At 39.2% G+C, this 25379-nt stretch overlaps 1 protein-coding gene across 2 annotated transcripts in view; it reads left to right on the forward strand.

Moving 5' to 3' along the window:
• The window catches only part of LOC129777486 (uncharacterized), a 648520-nt gene that overhangs the window by 410016 nt on the left and 213125 nt on the right, over positions 1-25379 (forward strand). The window lies entirely within an intron of this gene.

Consider the following 25379-nt stretch of genomic DNA (forward strand, 5'->3'; position numbering starts at 1 on the left):
AATTTGAATGTGATGTGATGTGAGGAATTTTCTTATAGTTTTCAACAACTTTTCCAAATACATCATTATGGTAAAAATGTATGCTTAGGAGTTACGTTGAAAAACATTTGAAGCCATATGGGTTTAAACTCGCCCTTTTCAAAAGTTGCACTTGAGTCAAAACTCATATTTCCTCCCACCCAAAAGGAATACAAACTTTCATTCGAATCAAAAATAGTCATGTTCTATCTTTTGTCGATTTAATTTGGAATTGCTTAGGTGCAATAAATATTTCCTATCGATTGATGCAAATATCTCTGATATAGAAAAATGGCGATGCTTGTAACACAACATTTCCGCTCTCCACTTTCATTTCTCGTAAAACGAACGGTTCATTTGATTTTTGTATCACATGTATATTAGCGTCTTTTATATGACAACTGAAATTCAAATGCTTGCAGAAAGATTATACAATTCGCTCACATAAAATAACACTCACTTGTTGGCATTCAACGCCGTAATTCGGACTTAGCAATCGTTTCGATCAAATCCAGTAAATCCAGATGCAACGACATGAAAATCGATGTGCTGCTTCCACCAAACGAAATTACACTGCTACTGTTAGCACGAGATCTTTGAACCTTCCAAGAGGAAGGCAGCGAGAATCGAACTCATGATAAACTTTACCAAAACAAAGTACATGGTGATTGGTTGAGAGCGTAATACGCGATATCCGATTGTAATCTACGAGGAAACTTCAAAAGTAGATAATGGATTGATCTACTTTAGACCACAATCGTAACGACAATTTAAGCTGAAGTTGTAGAGGCAGTATCATAACTTGCCGGTCCGCACTTATTTGTGCTATACGACCCTCTCAGTTGCGTTCTACGGACACGAGTGTATTCACATTAGGTTGTTTCCCCTGGACAGGGAGGAAGTTTTCTAAGAACGGTCTGACGAAAAGAAAAACTTCGCACGATCAAACAATGTGTTAGATGTCGTGATAACCTTGGCCACAAATGAACCTCGGTTCAAGAAGGAGTGAGCACTTGCCATCAAGTTGTTTACGGTTATCCGTAATTCTCGAAGGTCAATTCCAGCTGAAAATGCAAAGAGCTTTGCCTTCCATCCTTCCAATAAGTGGAAGATCAATTCTAAACAATGAGTGACACTTACTGATCCCTTTTTGAGATCAGTTCGTGAGGAGCAAAGCAAAAACACAACAATTTGGCCTATAAATTCAAAAATTGTCACATATAAAATTCGGGAATAAGTCTACCACAGTCTGCAGTACACCATAATTTTACAACACTGTAAAGCTGTGATAATTCGAACCTCTCTATCTGAATTAGGCATCAAAAAAGGACCATGTTTGTATCAATTGCCCTTACTATTATGTTCTCAATTACGGTGGAGTCAGAAACATTGAAGAACGTGAAGATTCCATCCATTTTTTTTTTCTTCCAAAATATATATTTTTATCAAGGCTCATATGGCGCTAGCCTCACGGGGCCGGGAGTCCAATACTTTGACAATTTTTCTTATTATCTATGTTAGTAATATGTAACCGATTACTCGCGGTTGGCTAGAGGTTAGTATTACAAGTGTTTTCGTAATTGGGATGTTGCTGTCTCCAATGCTCTGTACGTGTGCCCGACACGGGATACTTCCTATTGGGATGCAGCTGACCATTAATCAGCAACGCCCCCCTAGTCTGTACCTCATATCTAGCGTGGTGCGTCTTTCTCGACTCGAGGAATCCAGGATAGAATAGAAACATCATTAAACGTTGACATCGGCGTTTCTGAGGAACAGGTATAGATGAAGCAGAAAATCAGGATCACGGCTACCTAAGATATCCCGGACGGGGATATCCGATTGTCTGCCTTGTGCTCTCAGTGCTCTAGAGAGCTGAGAGCGAGCAGCATGGAACCGGATACACGACCAGACAACATGCTCGATGTCGTGGTAGCCATCGCCACAATCACAAAGATTGTTTGCTGCGAGCCCAATGCGATAGAGATGCGCGTTTAGGTTGTAGTGATTGGCCATAAGCCGAGATATCACGCGAATGAAATCACGACCTACATTCAATCCCTTGAAACATGCACTCGTCGAGACCTTAGGGATAATCGTATGTAACCAACGACCGAACTCATCTTCACTCCACATGCGCTGCCAACTTACGAGCGTGTGCTGACGAGGAATATGAAGAAATTCGTTATAAGCAATTTGCCTTTCAAAAAGTGTGCCTTCTGAAGTACCCACCTTAGCTAGCGAGTCCGCCTTCTCATTCCCCGGAATCGAGCAATGAGAAGGAACCCATGCTAAGGTAATCTTGAATAATTTTTCGACCAAAACACTCAATAGTTGTCTTATTCTTGTTAGGAAATAAGATGAGCGTTTATCAACTTTCATTGAGCGGATTGCCTCTATTGAGCTGAGACTGTCTGAAAAAATAAAATAATGGTCGATGGGCAGTGTTCCAATGATCCCTAGAGCATAGTATATCGCACCCATTTCAGCGACATACACGGAACAAGGATCTTTGAGTTTGAAAGAGGCACTGGAATTTTCATTGAAGATGCCGAAGCCAGTGGACCCGTTTATGAATGAATCGTCAGTAAAGAACATTTTATCAGATCTAACTTTACCCCCATATTCTGCCGAAAATATCGGCGGAATAGAATCTGAGCGTAGATGATCTGGGATTCCATGGATTTTTTGTCGCATGGACAGATCAAAAATGACAGAGGAACTGCAAAAGTATGGGAAGCAAACTTGGTTGGAGATGCCTGGTGAAGGGTGCACGTCGTGGGTAAGGAAATCATGGTATAAAGACATAAAACTTGACTGAGGAGTCAGTTGGAGTAGATTTTCGAAGTTATCAATCACCAATGGATTCATGATCTTGCAACGGATGAGAAGTCTGTAGGATAATTCTGTGAACCGAAGAGTAAGCGGGGGTACTCCTGCCAAAACTTCGAGACTCATCGTATGTGTCGAATGCAAACACCCCATTGCTATACGCAAGCAACGATATTGTATTCTCTCCAGCTTGAGAATATGAATCCTGGCAGCTGATCGGAAGCAAAAACTGCCATATTCTAACACTGATAATATCGTTGTTTTGTATAACTGAATGAGGTCTCCTGGATGGGCACCCCACCATGTTCCGGTTATTGTTTGGAGAAAATTGATTCTTTGCTGGCATTTCTGTTTCAGATACGCATTGTGTATTCCCCAGGTACACTTAGAGTCAAAATATACTCCAAGGTATTTGAAAAACATCGAGTGCCTGATCGTTTTGCCGGATAGGTGAAGCTGGAATTGGGCGGGTTCGTGCTTCCTAGAAAAAACGACCATTTCGGTTCTCTCCGTAGAGAATTCGATATCCAGCTTGAGAGCCCACGTGAACAGGTTGTTCAGGGTATCTTGCAAGGATTTTTGCAGAACGGCGGGATTAGTACCCGTGATGGAAATAACTCCATCGTCTGCAAGTTGTCTCAACGTGCAATCTCTAGTTAGACAATCATCTATATCATTGACGTAAAAACTGTACAAGAGGGGGCTTAGACAGGAGCCTTGTGGTAGGCCCATAAAACTGTATCGAGAAGATTTCAAGCTGCCATGATTGAAAAACATGTGTTTTTCTGACAGTAAATTGTACAGGAAATTATTCAGAATTGGTGAAAGTCCACGATTATGAAGTTTCTCTGAGAGAATTTCCATGGAAACTGAATCAAATGCCCCTTTGATATCGAGGAAAACGGAAGCCATTTGTTCTTTGCGAGCAAATGCGATTTGGATTTCAGAAGATAGCAGCGCGAGACAATCGTTCGTCCCTTTACCTCGGCGGAAGCCAAACTGCGTATTTGACAGCAAATTGTTCGCTTCAACCCACTTGTCCAAACGAAGTAGAATCATTTTCTCTAACAATTTACGAATACAGGATAACATTGCAATCGGACTATACGAATTGTGATCGCAAGCCGGCTTGTTGGGTTTTCACTCTCACTTGCCTCCAATCATGTGGGACAATATTCAGCTCCAGAAACTTGTTGAACAAGTTCAGCAAACGCTGTTTCGCCAAGTCTGGAAGATTCTTCCACAATTGAATTCCATCCAATTCCATCCATGTTGTCAGAAAACTGCATAAATCCCAATTGGGAAGATGGAACTGACGATTAAACCGAGACAATTGATGTTTTTGATGTCTCCTTGAGTGCTGGGATGTTCAAATGTGAATTACTCCCACTGAAGCCAGGAGGGACCTGATTTTGCTTGTCCGCTGCATTTTTTGGTTGTTTTCGGGCCAGGGGGAAGCGCTTTTTAGAATTTTTGCAAATGCACGTTCCAAAGGCTTCAAACATGTCTTCAATGAGCGCATCAATTTATACCTGCTATTTTTGCATGCCTATCCAAATGTTGATCCGAAAATGGAACAGCGCACCTTGTTAGCGCAAGAAGCAGCAGTGTAACTTGCACTTCACATCTTGGCTTAGGAACAGAAAAAAGTCGAACAGGCAGCCTCAATTTATCTACCATCATGTAGACAGGAAGAATAGAGCCAGAGAAAGTGACTCGTAACGAGCTTGACAAAGTAAACTTGTTTTTTTCTCTCTTCCCAGAATAACTGTTCCAAGCTGGCGGCAGTCCAGGATTTGGACAGTCATCGAAGATAGATTTTTAAACATGCCAACTCCATAACTCGTAATGTATTCATACGTCAGGCCCTTGCCGGTTAGCACAACCTCAATCACTAATACGTGAGAGGGAAAATAAACATGACACTCAAACGTGAAGTGCTCGTCGGCAACAATTGCGTTGGCGTCCCGATTAGCCACGCCAACAATTAGTTTGTTCGACCTAGTCTTTGAAATAGAAGTCACTAAGGTGTATCATGCCAGACCATGCATGATCTGAATAGCATCAAGGGCTTCTTCATTCGGTTCAGGCCGATAAAAAAACAACTAACGGGTGAACGCCAGGTGTATCCTCCGGGCAAACATTGGTAGCGGAAACAACAGAGGAATAATGCGAGGACGAAGGTTGAATGAAAGCACTCTCACGAGCATATGCTCCCTTTAGCAATAATTCTCACAAAAAAGGTCGTTTTTGAAGTTTTCAAGAATTTTGAGCTATAGTCCTACCGACTCATCATTCTATGACCGACTTTTTTCATTACAAAATTAGCTTTACAAATATATTTTAAACTGTAGAATCGGACGTAAAAATGGAAATATCCAAGTATCTAGAATCCAAGTATCTAGAATCATAAAACAGGATAAATTCTGAAATTACCCTGATTGATTTATTATTTATGTAAATTTTAATTTTATAATGTTTAATTAACCTTTCTCAACATGTCTGACTATTTGAGAGAACCGAGTTGTGTAAAAAACTTGTAGAGCATACAGCTCATACAGGGTTACCCAAATCGTTCTACGGAAATTGCAAAAAAAAAATGGGTGATTGACATCTGTGACATAACCGCGAGGTTGACGTGGGGCTACCGTTGGCTTAGTTATGAGCAATTCCAAATGAAATTAACAACTTACAAAACATGAGTATTTTTGATTCGAATGAAGGTTTGTATTCCGTTTGGGTTGGAGGAAAAATGGAATTTTCCACAGCGATTGGGAATTTTTGTCAGTGTCAGTGTAACTTTTGAAAAGGGCGTATCGATTTTATTAAGAGAAATCTTTGATAATTTATATCTCAAAAACTATGAGTCATACCGAAATAGTGTCTTAGAAAGAGTTATAGAGTATTGATGGTAAAACGTGAAAAAAATATGCACTGAGAAAAAAAATTAGTACTCTTGTTTCTATTTACAAAAAAAGCTTTAATTTGCAATATCTAAAATGTGTATATTTTTAGTTTTTTTTTAATTTTTTCATATAAAAAGTCATGAAGAAAATTTATAAAATCAGTCCAAGATGGTAAAACTATTTTTAGTGAACTTTGTGAAACATCGAATTTTTATGAATTTTCGAAACTTCAAATTTTTGTATGTTAACAATCAGGACCCGAAATCTTCAAAGGTGAAAAATCAAGACCGACTCTACTCCCAGTAGCTTCGCTTCGACTAGAACTGCTTCGGCAGTCGCCGCCAACAAAAAAAGACTTGACTAGAAAATGAATTGACTAGCGCTGACTAGCGAGGATGACTGGTGAACTAGTCCAGTCAGTGGTTATTTTAACTGACTCGACTAATGAATACAAATCTACCTCCTCATTCAACTGACTTCAATCCACATTTCCATTTCCCCCTGATACTAATTTTGTACCCGCGTACGCACGTCCATATAAAGAAGAACGAAAACTTGATTCCTGATGCAAAAAAGTAGTTACCCCATCAATGGACGGTTTTTTTTCTACCCATCGTGAACTAAAACCAACGAACTTAGACATTTATCAAGTATGCTATGAAGGTCCTCGCATTAGTATTAGTTAGTATTAGTCGTGCAAAATAGCGCACACACACTGCACGCTATTTTATACGTGTGAGTAGTTTTCGTGTACTCTACAAAAAAATCTAGCTCACCTGTAGCGTTTGTCAAACCACGGTGAACTCAAACATCGATGCATGCAAACGTGCATGGGAGAGAGAGAGAGGAACGAATTCGTTTTGGGGGAAGTCACTTCAAAATGCAATGAGGACAATTTGACTGGAAAGAATGGAATGATATAGTCGAGTCGGTAGAGGGAGATAGCGACTAAACGTCCGACTTCTTGTTCAGACGTTTTGGCGAAGAAACTGCGTGAAGAGTCAAAAATCATTTACCGACTGACTATGGATATAGTCGGTCGGTTAGTCAGCCGACTATCCTCAGTTGACTATGAGTATGCCGAGCCCTGTTAACAATCATTTTTAGCCACAAATCATGAATCCTAATGTGATTTGAAATAAAAAAGCTCTTCATCAATTACCTTCCAAATGCAGCCATTCTCGAGATATTTGAAAAAAACTTTTCTAATTTATTGTCTTTTTCAATTTAATCTTTTTTTTATTTATAGATCTAATTTTTTAAATTTTTTTCATATAAAATAGAAGTTATGTATAAAATTTAAAAAATGAGTTCAAGTTGGTAAAACTATTTTTGACGAGCTTTGTGAAACATCGAATTTTTATGAATTTTCGAAACCTCGAATTTTTTTGTGTTAACTATCATTTTTAGCCACAAATTATGAATTCTGATGTGATTCAAAAAAATGCTCTTTATCAAGCAAATTCATAAAATATCATGAACACGACGGTATAACACGACGAACATATTAAAAGAGCATATTTACTATAAAAAAAACAATAAATTAGAAATAATATATTTTAATATTTTTTTATATTTTAATATTTTTTTAAATATCTCGAGAATGGTTGCAATTAGAGGGAGATTGGTAATAAGCTTTTTTGTTCTAAATCACATCAGAATTTATAATTTGTGGCTAAAAATGATTGTTAACATTCAAATATTCGAAGTTTCGAAAATTCATAAATAGTCGATGTTCCACAAAGTTTGTTAAAAATAGTTTTACTATTTGGGACTGATTTTTCAAATTTTCTGCATGACTTCTATGTTACATGAAAAAATAAAAACAATAAAAATACATATTTTGGATATTGCAAATTAAAGTTTTTTTGTATATAAAAAAAAGTACTAATTTTTTTTCAGTGTGTATTTTTTCACGCTTTAACATCAATACTCTGTAATTCTTTCTAAGATACTATTTCGGTACGTTGTCGATTTCATTTGGAATTGCTCACTATACGGTCATATTTTCTGTGTCAACCTAAACCCTAAACAACCTAAACCAACTCTAAACATGAAACTGATTTTGAACCACTGCCATGAAACAAACTGACTAAAACCACACAAAATGCAATATCGCTTCCCTGCAACTGATTAGTAATTACAGTCCTAGCATAAGTATATATGCATACACTACTGTAATCCACCACCACCAAATGTCCTATTTCCCACGACGGTCGGAAAATCCTTGGGACGCCATTCATCTCCCCGCAACTGTCATCGGCAGACGAAAGCCAATCTGTTTTCGTGCGGCATCAACTCTGTCTGCGAAGCGCTTCGTATGTAAGCCTCACATCCACGGGGCGAGGATTTGCGATAGAGAGCTTAACGAACAGCTAGAGCTGGAGCACTTCACCAAATGCAACAGTACTACGAGAAGCAGCGGGTGCTTTCGTCGAATTTAGCGCAAGAAAAAAAACAACAGCTTGATGCACTACGCCAACACGAGACTGATGAGTGGGAGAAAGATGGTTGCAAGCACCTAAATTACATGCAGACACGTATGCGTGGGCGATCACAACGTGCAGTTCGGAACATTCGCTGATTGCAGGGATAACGGATTTCGTTTAACCAAGTTCAGGATTACTTTCAGTTAATCGTACTACTAAAGGTGATTACGCTGCGTTCTCGATACTTTTCCAAAATCTCATTAACTATTCGCTGATGATTCATTTTGTTCTAAGTAGATCATCGAATTTCTGCTGTTCATTGGTATTCCCAAGTGGCCATCGAAAGCACACCCGTTAATGAATCCTCGTTCTGGTGCGACTTCAGCTCGCTGCGAACGTGCCAAAGTACAACAGAGGGTGACCCCGATACCATCGCAGTTTGTGAACAGTTTTCACAATGAAACATGGAAACTATTGTGTTGGCTTTTTCCCTCCACTCGCTGGCAGCTGTGAGCAGCTTCCCGTTCTGCAACAGATCCCGTTCGTGGTAAAGCATCCATTCTTCATGGTGAGAAGCTAGCATCATTCATCGCCTTCAATCGAGTGAACAAGCGCTCGATTGCACATTCAGGCCAGAGCATCTTGAAGTCCCTTCTGATTATACTCTACTCCCACTCAGTTGGATCTGTATTACATGAGCTGTAACATTTGCAAGGGGGCAATCGTGGAGAAATCGCTGTGTGCAGCGCTTGAAGCATATGTGGTTTGGCGCCCTCTATGTATTTCATTGATGGCAGATATGTGGTACACCACTTTTGATTCAATTGTTTCTTCAAACATCTTTCGTGTGAGTTTACATTGTGTTTTAAGGATATCCTCAGAAAAGCCATCCAACCAGAAGGTCGAGAGATACTAGCAATTTCTTTTGAGAGTTACTACCAAATGAAGTAAAAAATAAATGCGCTCATATTTTCGTAAAAAAAAAGTCAGCGTTATAAAATATTTTGTTCTATTAAAAAACGTGTTTGTATTGAGTGAAAAGGTTGTCACCTCACGCAGAACTGGATCTTCGAACGCTACATAAAAAAATTCAAAAATAATTTAATTTTCATAAAATCCCATGCCAAACACGTCCCTAGCAACTTGGCACCGAATGTATCGTCCGCTCCATTCTCGTCTGGTAGGTGAGCACTGCAACCTACTTCTTTTTTCGCTTCTGCGTGACCACCCTCACGTTACACAGGATAACCTCGTAAACAAGCGCGACAACCGATTATTTCACCGCGAAACCACATTAATTTCGGTTTCAAACCGTGTGAGCACTCCCTTTCCCATATCTCATCTGCCGGACAAATGGTAACCGAGAGAGAAGGTAAAAGAGTGGAAAAGGATCTGCTCGAGTGAACTGACAGCGCCAGCTCGCAACAGCAGCAGCTTTCATCGTTCAAAAGCACCACATTCTTGCGGTACATGTGTGTGTGTGTGTGTGTGTGTGTATGTGTGTGTGTGTGTGCATCAAACGCGAACGACGCGCGGAATCCTAGACACATTGTGACAATGAGACGTGGAACGGTTCTTCAGGTTTGCAAGGAAATTCCCTTAGCCCGAGCCGGAGATGAGTGCACTTCATTCATATCCTCCGTGACGCGGGAGACGGAGCGTACCAGAATGAGCCGCAGAACCATTGTTTCGAAGCCTTGTATTTCCAAAAGCCTCCCGCTGCTGCTGCCACTGCTGTTACCGAATGGAAAACCGCATTTTGCATATATGCAAATGAATGTTTCAATCTCACAAAAGCAGAGGAAACAGCGCACGACGCGTGCGGTTCTGTCGATCCGGGGCTTCGTATTCATACCACCTAGCAATGTGGAGCAAGTTTATGCGATTTTTATGGGTGCACTTTTTTTGGTCGTTCGGGGTGGAACATCATGACACAAGTTGTGGGGAACGGCGTTAAAAACTCGATAGTACATTGTGGTAATCAGCATCCGGTAGCGCTTGGCCTACGGCAGTAGATTTTCAGTGCTTTTATGGACAAAATTGTGTCGGACTGATTAACAACGAACGATGAAGGATGAGATCGGCACTGCTCATCACTTGTTAAAAAGATTGATTGCGGTAATAAAAACTACTCACTACGAGCCATTACGAGTGTAAATGCAGAAGGAATAGTGACTTTGTGAGATCATTATTCAGTATGTACTGCCAATAACAACATAACCTATGAGGTCGAAACTGTATAGCCGATATTGTTAAGAATTCTACACGAAATGTTTCTAAAAGCGAACTTGTTTCAATATGACCTCCATTTTTGTCGATTACCTCAACGAGGCGATTCCTGAACCTAGAGCATACTATACCGGGCAACAACTTTCGACCAAAACTCCATGTTTTCCATCAGACGACGTAGAATCCGATTTTACACATGACATGGCATCGTAACCTGCTACAAAACCACATGTTGATTGAAAAAAGTTGACCTCCATGTAGTAAAGCGCCTAATTTTTCAGATATATACCGATATAAACTCCAACATCGATTTAACACTAGAACTACCGACATATATACCTATTTCTACCAAACCGGTCATTTTGACCGGTGGGATGTTTAGTTGTAGTAAACTAAAAATAAACTTTTTAAGTTAAACGGTTTAATTGCGATTAAACATAATAATGTACTAAAAGCATTATTATGTTTAATTACAAATAAACCGTTTAACTTGAAAAGTTTTTTTTACTTATTTTATTTTCTAGTTTTTAGTTCATTATCTGTTTCATTAGAATATTTCTCTACAATAAAACCATTGTACTGTATTCTATCAGTCTAAAAAACATATTTGATACCGATATTGAGTGGATTGCAGAAAATACATAGTGTGTTCTCCAAGTCAAGTTCGTTCGTTTGATACACATATCTCAATAAACCTTTTTTTTTTGAGATGATATGGAATCAGCACCCATGGCCGAGTGGTTAGCGTCTCACATTATCATGCCGTCTGTTCGGGTTCGATTCCCGTTTTGGCCGGGGATTTTTCTTCAAAGAAATTTCCTTCGACTTGCACTATGGTCACGCGTATTCTAGAGCTTGCCCCTCGGAATACATTCAAGGCGTGTTTTTTTGGCTTAAGAAAACTGAACTAAGTATTAATTAATTACGCTAGTGAATGCATACGTTGAGACGGCAAAAGTTCCACAGGGAACGTTAACACCATTCAAGAAGAAGAAGATGGAATTAGCTATTTTGTAGCGGCGGCCAAATTGGATTTTTCAAGATAATCAGTTTTACAATGACAGCAGAGATAAAGGTGTTTTATAAATTCGCTCAGTTCCTATTGGTCAAATTTCTAATAATGTGGGACAACCCTAGAGGCATACAAACATACATACGAACAGTCCAAGCTAAATAAGCCGTTTAATAAAGTAGTTTGCTATTTTGTGATTGCGGCCATCTTGGATTTGGATTTTTCATGATCTACTGTAATCTATTATGCAAGCCCTTTGATACCCATATTAATCGGGTTTTGAGAAAATATGCAGCCCGCCATTTCATAGTGGCAGCCATCATAGATTTGCATCTTTCATAAATAACTGTATTCTACTAGTCAAGCTTTTTCATTTGATACCCATGTTAATGGGATTTTGACATAATATGTAGTCCGCCATTTGATAGGATTTTGATGGATTTGCATTTTTCATAAATAACCGTGTTCTACTAGTCAAGCCCTTTCATTTGATACCCATAATAATAGGGATTTGAGAAAATATGTAGTCCGCCATTTTGTAGTGGCAGCCATCGTGGATTTGCATTTTTCAGGAATAACAGTGTTCTACTAGTCAAGCTCTTTCATTTGATATCATCTACTATCATCTCGAAAGAATTTTTTTTTTGTCAAAAATCGACTGATTTTCATTTTATTGGCGACGAAGAATGGATCTATTTCGAGTACCCTAAGGGCAAAAAATCGTGACTTCCGCTTGGTGAAGTCGGCCCTTTCTCTGCGAAGCCTAATTGTTTCGCCCGTTTCGTGTACGACAAGCTACTAAAACAGGGTGAAACGATGAACACAGATCGCTATCGACATCATATAAAACTAATAAATGATAAATGGTGAATTTAAAATTTGCAACGAGGGAAAAAAAGACCGGAATGGGCCCGAAGACACGGTAAAATGATATTACAGCATGGCTGCGCACCGGCGCAAACCGCTAGAACCATGGAGAGCGCAATGAAAACCCTTTACTGGGAAACGTTATCGAATCCGCCGTATTCTCAAGACCTGGCCCGTCAGATTGAAACCTTTCGCTTCTATGGGAAACGCAGACTAGGGTGCCAATGAATGCATGGGAAAAATCGACCCTAAAATTTCAAAAACTTTCAAAAGCTATACAAAATGTTCACCACCTCGAAAAAAAGCTCTATGCTAAATTTAAGCTCAATCGGACTTTAGGGAGAGGGCGCAAAGCGGTCAAAGTTTGAGCTTTTTGAAAATCGAAAAATCACCCAAAGGGGGAGTAAAGGAAATGGGGGATTTCGAAAAAAATTTTTTGATGCCGAATGTCTTAAAATGGCGTGAAACGTCGAGATCTAGTGTCATCTCGAAAAAAAAAAGTTTCAAAAATCGGCACTCTGGGACTTTTTTCCGAATACGAAACGAAAAGTATGGTTTAGGGTACTGTGTGAATCACCGGGCTCCGTGGGATATGCTGCTTTGCCCCGAGACTCACAAACACGTCTTGCTCTCCAATGGCTGTAACAAGGAAGGGGTACGTTATCCACAACATGTTTTTTTTTAAACCTAGATTTTCGGTGATTTTTCGTTTTTCAAAAAAACTCAAATTTTAACGTTTGTGACACCAGTAAATGAAGTCCGAAAGAGCTAATATTTTGCATAGGGTATATTATCGTGCAAATCAATATTTCGTAGCAAGTTCCGAATGAAAAATCGAGACAACTATTTTTATTGGCACCCTAAACCATACTTTTCGTTTCCTATTCCGAAATACCCAGAGTGCCGATTTTTGACAAAATTTTTTTTTTCGAGATGACACTAGATCTCGACGACTCTATACAGCGAGCAATCAACAGTACATGGTCATGCTGAGGCTGAGAATTGATTTGAAAATATAATTCCTTTTCTATGCTACATTCGAATAACTGGAGCAATTTAATGCCTCTAATTCAAGACATTATTATATCATCATCATCATCATCATCATCATCATCATCATCATCATCATCATCATCATCATCATCATCATCATCATCATCATCATCATCATCATCATCATCATCATCATCATCATCATCATCATCATCATCATCATCATCATCATCATCATCATCATCATCATCATCATCATCATCATCATCATCATCATCATCATCATCATCATCATCATCATCATCATCATCATCATCATCATCATCATCATCATCATCATCATCATCATCATCATCATCATCATCATCATCATCATCATCATCATCATCATCATCATCATCATCATCATCATCATCATCATCATCATCATCATCATCATCATCATCATCATCATCATCATCATCATCATCATCATCATCATCATCATCATCATCATCATCATCATCATCATCATCATCATCATCATCATCATCATCATCATCATCATCATCATCATCATCATCATCATCATCATCATCATCATCATCATCATCATCATCATCATCATCATCATCATCATCATCATCATCATCATCATCATCATCATCATCATCATCATCATCATCATCATCATCATCATCATCATCATCATCATCATCATCATCATCATCATCATCATCATCATCATCATCATCATCATCATCATCATCATCATCATCATCATCATCATCATCATCATCATCATCATCATCATCATCATCATCATCATCATCATCATCATCATCATCATCATCATCATCATCATCATCATCATCATCATCATCATCATCATCATCATCATCATCATCATCATCATCATCATCATCATCATCATCATCATCATCATCATCATCATCATCATCATCATCATCATCATCATCATCATCATCATCATCATCATCATCATCATCATCATCATCATCATCATCATCATCATCATCATCATCATCATCATCATCATCATCATCATCATCATCATCATCATCATCATCATCATCATCATCATCATCATCATCATCATCATCATCATCATCATCATCATCATCATCATCATCATCATCATCATCATCATCATCATCATCATCATCATCATCATCATCATCATCATCATCATCATCATCATCATCATCATCATCATCATCACCAAAGCATCTCCGTCTAATGAACGATTAAGTGCAAAGCCACAGCAATACAAACCAAGAAGAAGAGAAAAGTCAACAAAATGAGCCAAAAGGAAGTAAGTAGAAAATAAAATAAATCTCATCAAAATGTAACGAAAATCCAGAAACACCAACTTCAAGGCAAAAGCCACAATCCTACAGCACTATCGGAATCACCAAAGGTATGATTCAGTAAAACCAAACCAAAGGTTCATTCCAGAACCACCAAAAATTTGACAGAGAATTAATTTTACGAGACATCTAGTTCATTTTCCGGGTAGAAAAGATTCAATTCATCTTACAGTTTTCTTAAGCTGATATGCGGATAGTCCCTTATTTAGCCTGAAAAACAAATAAATGAACATAATCGAACTTGATTCCGGATTTTAGATTCTATATTTTGGATTCTGGATTGTTTGGAATTGGTTTATCTAAACGAATTCAACGCACATCCATCTTCGATTCTATCGGAGGTAATGAGATTCCGCCATATCTTTGAACTATATTCACCTTGTCCAATTTTTCTACAACAAGAACAGATAATATCCAACCAAATCTATTTTCCACTCGTGTCTATTCTTCACACGACACGAAAATATGTCTTCATTAAACTTCACTCAATAAAATTCCAAGTTTTCGGTCAGAAACAATGATTTGAATATTTCACAAAATTATAAAAAAAATCTCGGAATGTCCTTACAATGCCTTCACTCAATTATTATTCACAGTAATTACTTGAAATCTCAAAAAAAGGTAGACGAAGTTTTTTCATAGATTTTTACAAACTAACTCAAAACCCAAAAGACCTACAAAATTTAGATCTATGAATTATTTACTTTGTTATAAAAAAAATATAAAAAAAATGTAATTGCACAAAAATTATGTTTTTTCAAACAGTATTTTTTTCAAATTCTAAAAAAAAAAGTATATGATGCCCTTCTTCCAATGTGTGGATGACTTGTGGGTTTTTGTATCAACTATTCATATTTTTTTGGACTTAAAAAACATTGTTTGAGAAAAAATAATGTTAATTATTGAAATTATTTTTTTGGGTATTTATTCCTTTTCATATTTTTAAATAAAAACCCATATTTGACATTTGTTTTCAGCGCTTTTTTTAAATTGAATTATTTTTCGAATACAATTAAGGCTGAATAAATTGATTGATGTTATAGGTATCCAGGTTCATTTCAAGTCCGTGGAAAAAAAATTCCGGAAGAAACTTACGAATAAAGTATAGTCATCACAACCAAGTTCAAACTAGAATAGTGTGAATACGGTATTGACCCGGAAGAGTATTCGGTAGCCATTATACCACAAGTATCACTTTGTACAGGGAGAAGATAACCTGATAAGCCTTACCTCTCTTGTTATGCCGACGAGACTGAGCGGCAACACGAAGGATGTCAATCAATATTGAGCCAAGCAGTGTTCCCAACAACATCGCATAATAACTAATTGAGGGGGAAGGATACCGACAATACTAATCCCTGTATACACCTCACAAATAGCACAAATATTGATTTCGAATGATTCGTACAAATTTTATTTTCCTCTAACAAAAACACACTCATTTTATACATAAGACGGACCTGTCTCGAAGCAAGTCAGCCAAAGCCCGACTATCGCATGAATTTCAATCATTTCCGAGCCGACATGTGAAAAGATAAATCTAAATCTCTCGAACACTCTTATTATTGCCAACATCTTCTTCCCGGCGGTGCAAAAATCTGCTCTCCATGGCGTCCTCCTTATCTTAATCGGAAAAGTCATTTCCATTGAATATTCTCCGCTCGTTTCTGCGGAGTCAAAGAGTTCGACAGAATTTGGTCGTAAATCAAGCGCCGCTTCTCGCTCCTCTAGTCCATTCTCTCCCGACTCTCTATCTTTTCCGGGGAAATTCAATCCCTATGACAAGCTATTTTCCCCGGCTTCGATAGCCGGGGACCTCAGCGTGTCGGGTGCACAGATATGTCTGTTCATATTCCAGGAAGCAACTCTCGGCCGGGTACATTGAAGCATCCTACCCGCGATGATGTGCGCGAAGATGGAGCCGTGGCGCGAGGAGCAGAAGGCCACCATTGCATTGCCCCAGCATGGAACAAGTTGAGAAATTGAAGCACGTAATTGAATGTATTTATGTTCGCATGAAAGCGTAATATGTGTGCCACGTAATAAAGTATCGAGCTGTTCCCGAGTTTGCCGATCGTTCTGGGCCCAGCGGTGGGGGCTTCTTCGCTCCTAATGTAACAGTTAATGGCAAACGGAAGGATGTTGTTCCGCTTGAAGCGCAATCGAACAGATACCGGCGCACCCTCGAAGGGAAAAAAGCGGTGTGTGGTGTATATGAAATATGTGCATCGACTCGCAATCTGCCGGGAGTCCATGAGGATACTTATGCAGATAGATTGAATGAAGAGTTCCCAATCAGACGCCGACAAATGGCCGGATGCTATATATTTTTATGAGCACGTTTGCTGAATAGGTACTGATTGCTCTCCTCTGAAGATGAATAAAAAAAATGTCACTGGAGGAATGTCTAATATACATTTGTCAACAGATATTCGATTTTACAATACATTGCATTGAACATAATTTTGTTCTCCCATCTTCTAACAGGACGGGAATTGGTAAACGTGGAAAAATCCAACACATCTCACAATTTTTCATCGGGATTCTACAGTTTCCAAGAGTGATGATTTTGATGACACAAATTGGAAGAAATGGAAATTCAAAGATTTTTATTGCGAACAATTTAGTAATTGTCTATAATTCAATCAATCACACACGCCTCCAAATATATTGATCTATAGTGAATTGAAACCATAGCACATATCCAACTGTTTAGAAACAAATGCAGATGCCTCAAGGGGTTAGAAGATTTGGCTGCAATCAGCAAACAAATACGAAACTCTCTGATCACACCCATTCTTATTCAAATAAATGAGCTTCATGAGTAACCCGGTTGCGCCCGTTGGCTGATATAACCCGCACAATACTCTGCTAACCAGATAATACGTGAAAACTTTCCGGTTGATAGCAGCTTCAAAGAAGCCACAAGAAGCGAAAATGTTCAGTCATCACTCTACCGACCCGGGACCGGTTCGGCCCTTCCCCTGTGTATGGGGAAGGTATCATGAAAAGTTATATAATCGCAAGGTATTAGAATATAAATCCGAGGGTTCATTTGTAGTCCGGCAACAGACAGAATTCTCTGAACTGTGTCAAAAGGAAGCTTACTTGGAAAAGGAGCGGTTTTCTCAAAATCAACTTACAACAAGCTGTGCGCTCCACCATACATCGGGTAACAGTTTTTTGACATACATCTCAACAACACCCTTTTTCACAAGATTCTTTCGTAATTTCAAGTGCTGTTTGACCCCATTTCACTTCATTTTTGCCATCTCTTCGGTGCAACCTGCAGAAATGATAGCTCTCAAAGAGTCCATCAAACAGAGATAGGAATGCCGATAGAGGAGGTGTGCGATGAGGTGTCATTAATGAGATTAAACTGCTACATTTGCACAGATGAACCGAATCAAAGAAGTTTTTTTGTTTGTCAAAAATTCAAAATTGTTGTTCATATGAGGAAATACCACCATTTACAGGGGTTGATTTTCAACTCATTTATGAACCTTGCAACGCGATGTCGTGATTCCACGTTAATGAGTTTTCATTCCGCTACACAAAAATCTCCGCGCTCGGAATCAATTACTGTCATAAAGTGGCAAAATGGGTTGAATGGCTCCTCCAGATTGCTTCCGCTCTAATGAACTGCGGCATCCGCTGTAGCGCACATAAACAACAGTAGTGAACTTCAAAATGGCAAATTTTTATGATTATGCCACAAGTTCCCTCCCTCGGTCGAACTACGTTGTTCAAGGCTCAAAGGTCTCCGAAACATAATTCTCGTGATAAAGCGGAAAAATTTTATTACGGCTCAAGGTGATGCGTTAATTAAATATAATGGGCTCAACTCTCAACAGCAAACAACACAGGAGGAAATTATTTTATAATGACGAACCCAAACCATGGCTTTGATTAGCCTCCGACAACGAGGAAATGCAATGCACACGTCATAGAAATGCGACACTAATGATATTTTTCCTTGCGCTAAAAAGGGCAGCACATCAATTTTGCATCCGCTACCGATAGCTCCACCCACACAATGTCCTCGTCCTCGAACTGGCAACATATACAGCGGGAATGGACCTTGACACAAGCAGCATAAACCAAAACGGCCGAATTGGAGCCCTGATAATGTCAAGTGTTTTCCTCATCGGGTGGAATAAAAAATAAAAAAGGAAAACAGATCAAATCCGAAAATGTCAACGAGTATTAAAGTATCCATTCGAAAATTGCTACCATTTCTCCGGTGTTGTGGTTTGCTTGACAGACGTCGAAAACTTTGAGTGGCAATGGTAACGCGGAAAACCCTGGAAGTATCTAGAGATTGAAGGAAGAATGTAAGTTTCTACTGTCGCGACCGCCAATATAATCGTACATTGCGATCGATAGATGGGCTTCAAACATGAAGCCTCATCCCAGAAAGTTCTTTGCTGGCTACAGTGAGGAAAACTCTATAAACTCTTTTATGAAGCCGGCTAGTACGTGGGTGCTAACCACGTAATGCGGCGTTGATTGTGTTCCACACTGTGACACTCTCCCAGCTCAATGGAAGCGCGTCCTCGCGCTATCAGCGGAGAGAGAGTGCCGACAATGTTTAGCTCGTGATGTCCGATGCGATGCGACGCACAGTTCGATTGTTGGTTGTTCGGCTTAACTACGATGTCCGCTGCTGCTGCTGCTCCTGCTATTGATTTTGATGAAGACCGATGCGACGCCCAGCTCGATGGTTACTTGGATTAGCTTCAGTGTCCGATGCTCCTGCTGCTGCTGTTGCTATTGGAGCAGACCGATGCGATACCCAGCTCGATATTGGCTGCTCGGGTTAGCTTCCTTGTTCGCTGCTGCCACTGCTGCTGGTGTTCCTTGTTAGATGTTGCTCGTATCACGTCCGTTGTAAGAATGCCGGCTGCGCGGAGTCGCTCGCGCTTTTATAGCCTGGCTCATCTTTTCCTTACATGTGATTGGTCTATAGTTCTCATGGCATGATTCTCATGTTTCTTTATTGTTGTTATTATTATTATTTCATCACCCTATTCTGTACTCTACAATCCATCTCACCCCTACTCTTTCATAAATAAAATATTATTATATTTTAATTTATTGGAAATTCTTCTGTTTATTTAAGGAAATGCAACTGTAATATGCTAACGATTTAAGATCATTGTAAGTTTTCCAGCATAAGCCGTATTATTGCACTCATACATCTCATTTTAAGATATTCCTAAATACATGTAAGAGCAAATTGTCGCACCTTATTATGCATATGAAAATATTTCTTTACGAAGTTCGTATTGTTCAATTTAACTAAGTAAGTTTTAACTACATGATTTTTTTTGTTCATCTTGTGCGTTAAAATTCTTGTTCTTTCACAATAGGAACTTGCTGAAACAACTCTGACTACAATCTTCTTTTGCTCATACAGCCCAAATTCGCCAAGATTTAAATCACTGAATCCCTAAATTGCTCTAAACTTCTCCACATTATAAAATTTGTATTCTCTATCTACCTGATTCTGATCTTCGCGTTTGTTGAATCATTGAAAACTCAAATTCTTGATTCCATTAAAAACACGGAAGTTCCGCTAATGAGTGACGAAATTGACCAGTGCAAGAAAACTTTTTACTTCTGCTAAAAACTCTCGGCAGTCGCGAAACAAGTCGATATTCGCTGATGAATCCTTCCGCATTTCCATCAATTAGAAGGGAAATCGCAATACTAGTTTTCTCTAGTAAACAGAACATTGATTAGATAAAACAAAATATCTGTTCACCTCTCCTAGAATATGTGAACAATCGTCCAATCGTTTCTCTAGAGCATTCTCATCATTCTCTTTCGATGCCATGGTTTGCCCTCGTTTTTTCTATGATCAGGTAGTATAGTGAAATTTCAATTGGTACTGCTGCTGCCAATGTCTCCCATCGATCATGACCCTGCGAAACATTTCCTCGATTCTCTTTTCAATTTCCCGGTCTCGTATTTATACATATAAGAACCATCGTAGTTTCTTGTTCCACCCAATTTATGTGGGTTAAAACTCTTGTTCTTTCACAACAAGAACTTTTCGAAACAACTGCCACCTTTTCTTCATATAGCCTCTCTTTGCCAAGATTTAAATCACTAAATACCTAGTTGCAGTATTAAATCACTAAATTGCTCTAAACTCCTCAACAACATGAAATTTGCTTTCCTCATTTACCTGATTCTGATCTTCGCGATTGTTGAATCATTCTTTGTGTCTAATTAGAACTAAAATCGCGACGTTGGTTTTCTCCGAAGAATCCTTTTCCTTCTTTTTCGATACAACGGTTCAGTCCCGATAAAAAACACAATCGCTTGGTCTTCTGCCTTTTGACGTAGGATTACGTCTTTCGGGAACATATTGGGGTACAAATTGAAAAATGAAAATCGATCGCATCGTGAAAAATGTCCAATTTCAAACGCTTGTTACTCATTCATTTCATGGTGGATTGATGTGATTTTTGCATCAAACGATTACGGCACTCCATAACAATTTTTCACATTGAATAAAATAGTATATATCATATAACTAACTATCGAACAATTGAAAAAATTCAACCCCTATCCAAACAGAGATACCCAGTCCTGATTGGTCGAAATTGACGTCATTTCTTTTTCGCGCCCGATTTGTTCTCTCACCGGCTAGCTGCATGACAAATCGAGTAGGAGGCGCCTACTTCACACATACCAAATGATATAAAAGGATGGAGCGTTCGTGGATTTTATTCATTTTTACAACGGCATGGAACGGACAACAACAAGTGGAGAGCAGCAGCAGTGAAAGCGGCTAATATATAGGCGAGCATAGAAGTTGAGCAGTCAAAATGCGAGCTGTGTCTCACATCGAGCTTCTATGGCAGCATAAGCAGCGGCAAACAGTAGCAACGGTTGTTGAAACCGGTCTACTACTAGTGGCAGCAGCAAGCATCACGAGCGGATCGTTTCAGGCACGCTCTCTCCGTCAGAAGTGCGAGAACGTTTCTTGGCATCGTGAAAGTGCAGTATCGAATCTGAGCGGCCAACAATTAAGCTGTGTCTCACATAAGTGGCAGTAGCAGCAGCAGCGGCGGTAAACATCGAGGCTGAACCTCAACAATCGAGCTGTGTCTCGCATCGGTTCACTACTGTTGGCAACAACAAACATCATGAGTAGAGAGTTTCAGGCATGCTCTCTTTCTCTACTGCTGCTGCTGCTACTGCTACAGCTACTCAGTCAGATTTCTCATTCTTGTTGGACGCTCAGATCGATAAACATATGTGTTTCTAGTGTGCATTGCTGGTACTCCTGTTCACATCAACCAATACAATTGGATGCGGTTATGGAGGTAAAGGAGACAAAGGATCCGGTTTAGGAAGAGTGTATCGCAAGTTTCCACATGACAACATCCAGTGTATCAAACCCGCTATCCGTTGTTTAGCTCACCGTGATGGTGTCAATGAAACCCTTGTAAACCGACGCACAGAAGCCGAAGATGCCAAAGCCAAGGAAAGCAACAGCGACTCAGAAAAAACTACCGCTGCCAAAAAGTTAACAACTGCTACATCCGACTGAAACCTCACATTAGCACGCAGCAGATTCCGTACAACCCATTTAACCATTCCAGTCCTTTTCAGGACTTTCGATATTGCTTTGAAACGAAAGAGTTTAATTTATTGTTTTCCACTTATCTTAAAAGTGATATAAAACTACGATCAAAAATACTGTTTACTTTTACATTTTCTTTGATCATGTGCAACTAACAGGAAACTTATCACGTCAGAAACATACTTTTCCGAATGACATATGTATGCATATATATATATATATATATATATATATATATATATATATATATATATATATATATATATATATATATATATATATATATATATATATATTTATATATATATATAGCGAAACGGCTCCGGTCATGCCTCAAGGAATTTTCTAAAATAATATTTTGCCGATGCCTTTGCGCAAACTACACGGGCGAGTAGCACCATAATAGCAAATCAAATGTACATGTTCGTGATATGGGTGCTCCGCCGAAGTGCTACCCCTGTACGGAGCACTGCGCCGAAAAGTATGCACATCGCGCTGGTGTGATCGAAGAGCAGTATGAATTTCATGTCGTCTAAAGACGACGCTCGTACACACAGCTCGTCGCGCGGATGTCGTCTATAGACGACGCTCGTAACGGAAGGGTTAACCATCAATAACTACGCTTGGCAACATTGACATCTGGCAATTTTCATATAAGATTTTTCCCCCGCATGTTAAAAGTGGTTTTTCATGTACATAAAAGCGCAGCGTAGTATGTCAACTGCTTCCCGGTTAGAAAATAAATGATCGTTAGAAAATAAATGAGCAACCCGTCCAATTTCAAACGTTTATTGCTCATTCATTTCATGATGGATTGATGAGATGTTTGCATCATACGTTGTCGGCACTCCATAATAATTTTTCACATTGAATAAAATAATATATATCATGTAACTAACAATCGAACAATTAAAAAATCTCAACCACTATCCAAACAGAAGATACCTAGGCCTGATTGATCGAAATTGACGTCATTTCTTTTTCGCGCCCGATTCGTTCGTTCACCGGCTAGCTGCATGACAATCGAGTAGGAGGCGCCTACTTCACACATACCAAATGATATAAAAGGATGGAGCGTTCGTGGATTTTATTCATTTTTACAACGGACGTGGAACGGACAACAGTGGAGAGCAGCAGCAGTGAACGCGGCTAATATATAGACGAGCATCGAAACTGTGTTGTCAATAGGCTAGCTGTGCCTCACATCAAGCTTCTATGGCAGTATAAGCAGCGGCAAACTACTACTACTCTACTAGTGGCAGCAGCAAGCATCGCGAGCGGAGCATTTCGGGCACGCTCTCTCCATCAGTAGTGCGAGCACACGCTTCTTGGAATCGTGAAAGTGCAGCAGTGAACTTCAAGACGAGCATCGAATCTGGGCGGCCAACAATTGAGCTGTGTCTCATATCGAACTTAAGTGGCAGTAGCAGCAGCAGCGGCGGTAAACATCGAAGCCTAACATCAACAATCGAGCTGTGTCCCGCATCGGTCCAGTACTGATGGCAACAGCAAACATCATGAGCAGAAAGTTTCAGGCATGTTCTCTCTTTCTGTTGATGCTGCTGCTCAGTCAGATTTCTCATTTTGTTCGACGCTCAGATCGGTAAACATATATGTTTTTAGTGTTTTAAGTGTGGTCACATCAGATCAACATCAACCAACATGACTTCATGCGGCAAGGAAGACAAAGGAGGATCGAAGCGTATCGCAAGGTTCTACATGACAATATCCAGTGTATCAAACACGCTATTCGCCGTTTAGCTCGACGTGATAGTGTCAACGAAAACCAAATCTCGTAAACGTGCCTCGGAGCTGAAACAACTTTCTATCACTGATACCGAAACTCGATTGTAACACTGGTGAAATGAACAAAAAATACCCGACAACCAAACCAAACGGCCCTTTTCAGGGTCATCAGATCATTATCAAAGAGTTTAACAGTATATTTTTTCAAACATCCAAAATCAGCCTAACAGATAGCCTAACGTAATCCTACGTCAACTATGCGGTCGTGTCTCGGACACAACCTTCTGTGACTTTTTTCGTGGAATTCTATTAAATCTTTGTGAAATCCATTTGATGCCAATGTGTGTCCTAGACCATGAACCATCTTGGAACCCTTCTTCGTTGCTTTTCCAATTTCTTGGTCCCTTACTAAACCTATTAAATCATTCGTTGTACCTTGTTTCAATCAGTGGGTTGAAACTATTATTCTTCCATAACAGGGGCGTTTTGAAAAAAAAATCTGACTACAACCTTCATTTCTCATCCTACTCATATCTGTCAAGATTTCAATCAAAACCTAATTGCAGTATTTAATCCTTAAGCATCTGCACAATGCTCTAAACATTTGCACAATATAAAATTGGCACTGCACAATTTTTGAAAATGCGATGGAAACTGGATTCGATTCACTTTCCCTTAATGATAAATCATTCCTAGTGTTCAACTTAGTTTCATATTCCATTCCACCATGCCATATGCTGTTGGTCAGGATGTCGCTTCAATAGCCGTCGTTGATCTTGCGGAGAGTTTGAGCGACAAGCACTCATCTGTCTCATCTGTCTATAAACTTTATACTCTCGGCGGATCGTAAAACAAATCGACGCTCGGTAATAAATCCTTCCGCACCTCCAGCGATAATAAGCTGGGATAACTACACTGGTTTTCTGTGATAAAAACTTTTTTTTTCTCATCCAATAACATGGTTCATGGAATGCTATCTAATCATTGTGGAATATATTTGATACTCCTGCTGTCAATGCCTCTCATCGACCATTGATCATTTGAAGCTCATCCTCGTTGATTCGATTCGATTCTTTGTTTTTAAGGGGGTTTAAACTTTGCAGTTCATTGGCCTCTAAGATGTCCTCGTTGGTTTTCCACTTTCTTGATCCCGTCCTAAATCTGTTAAATCACTAGTTGACCCGATGAACTTCGTCCCACTTGATGATTTCTTTATATGAGTACATTCGAGCATTCCCATTTTCTTACTAAGCACAATCTTGGTTAGATTCCCCGAACTATTCAAGCCAAGATCTATCGTTATACAATTTTCTCTTCTTATAAATTTTCTAATACTTCTAACAAAACTCGTCATTATAATTCCTGCATTTGCAAAAA

The sequence above is a fragment of the Toxorhynchites rutilus genome, chromosome 3 (genome assembly GCF_029784135.1).
Source record: "Toxorhynchites rutilus septentrionalis strain SRP chromosome 3, ASM2978413v1, whole genome shotgun sequence".
Taxonomy (NCBI): Eukaryota; Metazoa; Arthropoda; class Insecta; order Diptera; family Culicidae; genus Toxorhynchites; species Toxorhynchites rutilus.